Below are 5977 nucleotides of genomic sequence, written 5' to 3'. Positions count from 1 at the left end.
TGACTTGATGAACGCACTCGAAGAATCGACTTGGTTAGAGTACTTGGTGGGGTGACTTGATGAACGGACTTAAAGATTCGACTTGGTGGGCCGACCTGGCGGGGTGACTTGATGAACGGACTTAGAGAGTCGACTTGGTGAGAGTACTTGGTGGGCCGACCTGGCCAGGTGACTTGATGAACAAACTTAAAGAGACGACTTGGTGAGAGTACTCGGTGGGCTGACCTGGTCACGTGACTTGATGAACGGACTTAAAGAGTCGACTTGGTGGGCCGACTTGGCCGGGTGACTTGATGAACGAACTTAAAGGGTCGACTTGGTGGGTCGAACTAGCGGGGTGACTTGGTGAGAGTACTTGGTGGGCTGACCTGGCAGGGTGACTTGATGAACGAACTTAGAGAGTCGACTTTGTGAGAGTACTTGGTGGGTCGAACTGGCGGGGTGACTTGATGAACGAACTTAAAGAGTCGACCTGGTGAGAGAACTTGGTGGGCCGAGCTGGCGGGGTGAATTGATGAACGAACCTAAAGAGTCGACTTTGTGAGAGTACTTGGTGGGCCGACCTGGCGGGGTGAGTTGATGACCGAACTTAAAGGGTCGACTTGGTGAGAGTACTTGGTGGGCCGACCTGGCGGGGCGAGTTGATGAACGAACTTAAAGAGTCGACTTGGTGAGAGTACTCGGTGGGGTGACCTGATGAACAAACCTAAAGAGTCGACCTGGTGAGAGTACTTGGTGGGCCGACCTGGCGGGGTGACTTGGTGAGCAAACTTAAAGAGTCGACTTGGTGAGAGTAGTTGGTGGGCTGACCTGGCGGGGTGACTTGATGAACGAACTTAAAGAGTCGACCTGGTGGGCCGACTTGGCAGAGTGACTTCATGAACGAACTTAAAGAGTCCACTCGGTGGGCCGACCTGGCGGGGTGACTTGATGAACGAACTTAAAGAGTCGACTTGGTGAGAGTAATTTGTGGGCTGACCTGGCGGGGTGACTTGATGAATGAACTTAAAGAGTCGACTTGGTGGGGTGACTTGATGAACGCACTTGAAGGGTCGACTTGGTGGGGTGACTCTATGAACGGACCTAAAGAGTTGACTTGGTGGGGTGACTCGATGAAAGGACTTAAAGAGTCGACTTGGTGAGAGTACTTGGTGGCTCGACTTTATGAGCAGACTTAAAGAGTCCACTTGGTGAGAGTGGGCCTAACGGGGCGATGTGGTGAGTGGGCCTAACGGGGCGAGTTGGTGGGGCAACTTGGCGAGTGGTATTAGAGAGCCGACGTGGTGAGGCGACTCGGCGAGTTGGTTCGTTGAGATGACATGGTGAGCTGACTTGGCGAGTCGACCCGGCGAGCGAACTTAAAGAGTCGACTTGGCAACGTACTCGAGCCGACTTGGTGAGGCGACCCGGCGAGCGGGCTCAAAGAGTCAACATGGTGAGGCGACTCATTGAGTCAACATGGTGAGGCGACTCATGGTGAGGAGCTATCCTTGAGGCGACTTGGTGGGCCTACTTGATTAGTCGACTTGGTGAGCCGACCTGACGAGCTGACACGGTGAGCGGGCTTAAAGAGGGGACGACTTGGTGGGGTAACTCGGCAAGCCAACTTATCGAGGCGAGATGGTCAGTCGACTTGGTGAGTTGACTTGGTGAGCGCACTTAAAAAGTCAACTTCGTGAGGTGACTCGGCGAGTTAGCCCGCTGATGCGACTTGGGCGGGCCGACCTGGCGAACGAACTTAAAGAGGCGACTTGGGCGGGCTGACCTGGCGAGCGAACTTAAAGAGTTGACTTGGCAACGCACTTGAACAATCGACTTGGTGAGCTGACATGGTGAGTGGGCTTAGAGAAGCAACTTGGGGGGGGGGGCGACTTGATGAACGGACTTAAAGGGTCGACTTGGCGGGGTGACTTGATGAACGGACCTAAAGAGTTGACTTGGTGAGAGTACTTGGCGGGGTGAACTGATGAACGGACTTAAAGAGTCGACTTGGTGGGAGTACTTGGTGGGCCGACTTGATGAACGGACTTATAGAGTCGACTTGGTGAGAGTAGTTGTTCTGGTGACTTGATGAACGGACTTAAAGAGTCGGCTTGGCGGGGTGACTTGATGAAAGGACTTAAATAGTCGACTTGGTCGGGTGACTCGATGAACGAACTTAGAGGGTCGACTTTGCGGGGTGACCTGATGAACGGACCTAAAGAGTTGACTTGGTGAGAGTACTCGGTGGGGTGACCTGATGAACAGACTTAGAGAGTCGACTTGGTGAGAGTCCTTGGTGGGCCGACCTGGTTGGGTGACTTCGTGAACTGACTTAAAGAGTCGACTTGGTGGGAGTACTTGGTGGGGTGACTTGATGAACGGACTTCAAGGGTCGACTTGGCGAGGTGACTTGATGAACGGTCCTAAAGAGTTGACTTGGTGTGGTGACTTGATGAAAAGACTTAAAGAGTCGAATTGGTGAGAGTACTTGGTGGGGTGACTTGATGAACGCACTTGAAGGGTCGACTTGGTGGGGTGACTTTATGAACGGACCTAAAGAGTTGACGTGGTGAGAGTGCTTGGTGGGGTGACTTGATGAACATAGTTAAAGAGTCGACTTGGTGAGAGTAGTTGGTCGGGTGACTTGATGAACGCACTCGAAGAATCGACTTGGTTAGAGTACTTGGTGGGGTGACTTGATGAACGGACTTAAAGATTCGACTTGGTGGGCCGACCTGGCGGGGTGACTTGATGAACGGACTTAGAGAGTCGACTTGGTGAGAGTACTTGGTGGGCCGACCTGGCCGGGTGACTTGATGAACAAACTTAAAGAGACGACTTGGTGAGAGTACCCGGTGGGCTGACCTGGTCACGTGACTTGATGAACGGACTTAAAGAGTCGACTTGGTGGGCCGACTTGGCCGGGTGACTTGATGAACGAACTTAAAGGGTCGACTTGGTGGGTCGAACTAGCGGGGTGACTTGGTGAGAGTACTTGGTGGGCTGACCTGGCAGGGTGACTTGATGAACGAACTTAGAGAGTCGACTTTGTGAGAGTACTTGGTGGGTCGAACTGGCGGGGTGACTTGATGAACGAACTTAAAGAGTCGACCTGGTGAGAGAACTTGGTGGGCCGAGCTGGCGGGGTGAATTGATGAACGAACCTAAAGAGTCGACTTTGTGAGAGTACTTGGTGGGCCGACCTGGCGGGGTGAGTTGATGACCGAACTTAAAGGGTCGACTTGGTGAGAGTACTTGGTGGGCCGACCTGGCGGGGCGAGTTGATGAACGAACTTAAAGAGTCGACTTGGTGAGAGTACTCGGTGGGGTGACCTGATGAACAAACCTAAAGAGTCGACCTGGTGAGAGTACTTGGTGGGCCGACCTGGCGGGGTGACTTGGTGAGAAAACTTAAAGAGTCGACTTGGTGAGAGTAGTTGGTGGGCTGACCTGGCGGGGTGACTTGATGAACGAACTTAAAGAGTCGACCTGGTGGGCCGACTTGGCAGAGTGACTTCATGAACGAACTTAAAGAGTCCACTCGGTGGGCCGACCTGGCGGGGTGACTTGATGAACGAACTTAAAGAGTCGACTTGGTGAGAGTAATTTGTGGGCTGACCTGGCGGGGTGACTTGATGAATGAACTTAAAGAGTCGACTTGGTGGGGTGACTTGATGAACGCGCTTGAAGGGTCGACTTGGTGGGGTGACTCTATGAACGGACCTAAAGAGTTGACTTGGTGGGGTGACTCGATGAAAGGACTTAAAGAGTCGACTTGGTGAGAGTACTTGGTGGCTCGACTTTATGAGCAGACTTAAAGAGTCCACTTGGTGAGAGTGGGCCTAACGGGGCGATGTGGTGAGTGGGCCTAACGGGGCGAGTTGGTGGGGCGACTTGGCGAGTGGTATTAGAGAGCCGACGTGGTGAGGCGACTCGGCGAGTTGGTTCGTTGAGATGACATGGTGAGCTGACTTGGCGAGTCGACCCGGCGAGCGAACTTAAAGAGTCGACTTGGCAACGTACTCGAGCCGACTTGGTGAGGCGACCCGGCGAGCGGGCTCAAAGAGTCAACATGGTGAGGCGACTCATTGAGTCAACATGGTGAGGCGACTCATGGTGAGGAGCTATCCTTGAGGCGACTTGGTGGGCCTACTTGATTAGTCGACTTGGTGAGCCGACCTGACGAGCTGACACGGTGAGCGGGCTTAAAGAGGCGACGACTTGGTGGGGTAACTCGGCAAGCCAACTTATCGAGGCGAGATGGTGAGTCAACTTGGTGAGCTGACTTGGTGAGCGCACTTAAAGAGTCAACTTTGTGAGGTGACTTGGCGAGTTAGCCCGCTGATGCGACTTGGGCGGGCCGACCTGGCGAACGAACTTAAAGAGGCGACTTGGGCGGGCTGACCTGGCGAGCGAACTTAAAGAGTTGACTTGGCAACGCACTTGAACAATCGACTTGGTGAGCTGACATGGTGAGTGGGCTTAGAGAAGCAACTCGGCGGGGCGACTTGGCGAGCACACCTGCTGGGGCAAGGTGGTAAAATGACTAGGTGATTCGACTTGGTGAGCTGACTTGGTGAGCGAACTTAAGGGGTCGACTTGGTGAGGCAACCTGAATAGTCGACTCGGTGAGGTGACTTGGGGAGCCGACATGGTGAGCGGTCTTAAAGAAGAGGCGACCTGGTGGGGCAACCTGGTGAGGCGAGACGGTAAGTCATCTTGGTGAGTCGGCTTGACGAGCTGTGAGTGGACTTAAAGAGTCAATTCTTGATTTGGCAAAGACCACATGGTTAGATGACTTGGTGAGCCGACCTGGCTAGCAAAATTGGCAAGCAAACTTATAGAATCGACTTGCTGTCCCCAGCCAGGATCGCACGCCTGGGTCGACCCAACTTGGGTCACCCGACTAGGTCAACCCATCTCCGTCGCCCCAGCCTCGGGCGACCCGACTGGGTCGCCAGAGTGGGTCGACGAGGGGAAAAAAAAAAAACAAACAAAAAAAATCATGAGAGGCCCTGTACAGCGAAAAGCGCTAAATTTTGCGCATTACAAAAAAAAAAAAAAAAAAAAACAAGTTACCCGCTTTTGGATCACGCACAAGTTTCAGTTCACGTATTGCCGAGCCGACTCGAGGCGTTACGCCTAGCTAGCCGGATTCGAGGTAGGGTAGCCGAAACGATTCGATTTGAGAATTTTCTTTATAAAAAGAGATCATGATAGGCCTCGTAAGGCAAAAAAGAATGAAATTTTGGGAGTTAAAAAAAAAAACGTTACCCGGTTTTGGATCGCGCACAGGGCTCGGGTCACGTAGCATCGAGGTGCCCTGGGTGACATGATTCGAGCGAAAAGTCGACGGTGGCATGAGCCGTGCAAAAAAATTGGAGGCCATTAAGGCTCGAGGCGCTTCGAGTCGAGGTTGCCGAGGCGGGTCGGGTTGAAAACTTTGGGCGTTAACCAAAAAGAAAAAGTTAACCGCTTTTGGATCATGTACACGGCTCGGGGCACTTAGAATCAAGTCGAGCACGGTGACATGAGTCGTGCGAAAAATTTGGAGACGACTCGAGTCGGGGCATCCGACTCTATTCGAGTTCAAAACTTTGGGACTTGACAAAAAAAAGAAAAAAGAAAAAGTTACCCGGTTTTGGATCACGTAAGTGACTCGGGCCACTCAGAATCAAGGCGAGTGCGATTACATGAGTCGAGGGAAAAAAAAATGGAGGCGGTTAAGGCTCGAGGCAATTCGAGTCGGGGTAGCTGAGTCGATTCGAAAACTTTGGCCGTTAGCCAGAAAAAGAGTTAATCACTTTTGGATCACGTACATGACTTGGGGCACATAGAATCAAGTCAAGCACGGTGACATGAGTGGTTCGAAAAAATTGCAGGCGATTAAGGCTCGAGGCGATTTGAGTTGGGGTTGCTGACACGATTCGGGTTGAAATCTTTGGGTGTTAACCAAAGAAGGAAGAAGTTAACCGCTTTTGGATCACGTACATGA

Source organism: Cupressus sempervirens, chromosome 2, assembly GCF_028749045.1.
Source record: "Cupressus sempervirens isolate cs-2001-9-10 chromosome 2, ASM2874904v1, whole genome shotgun sequence".
Lineage (NCBI taxonomy): Eukaryota > Viridiplantae > Streptophyta > Pinopsida > Cupressales > Cupressaceae > Cupressus > Cupressus sempervirens.
This window is presented reverse-complemented; position numbering follows the sequence as displayed.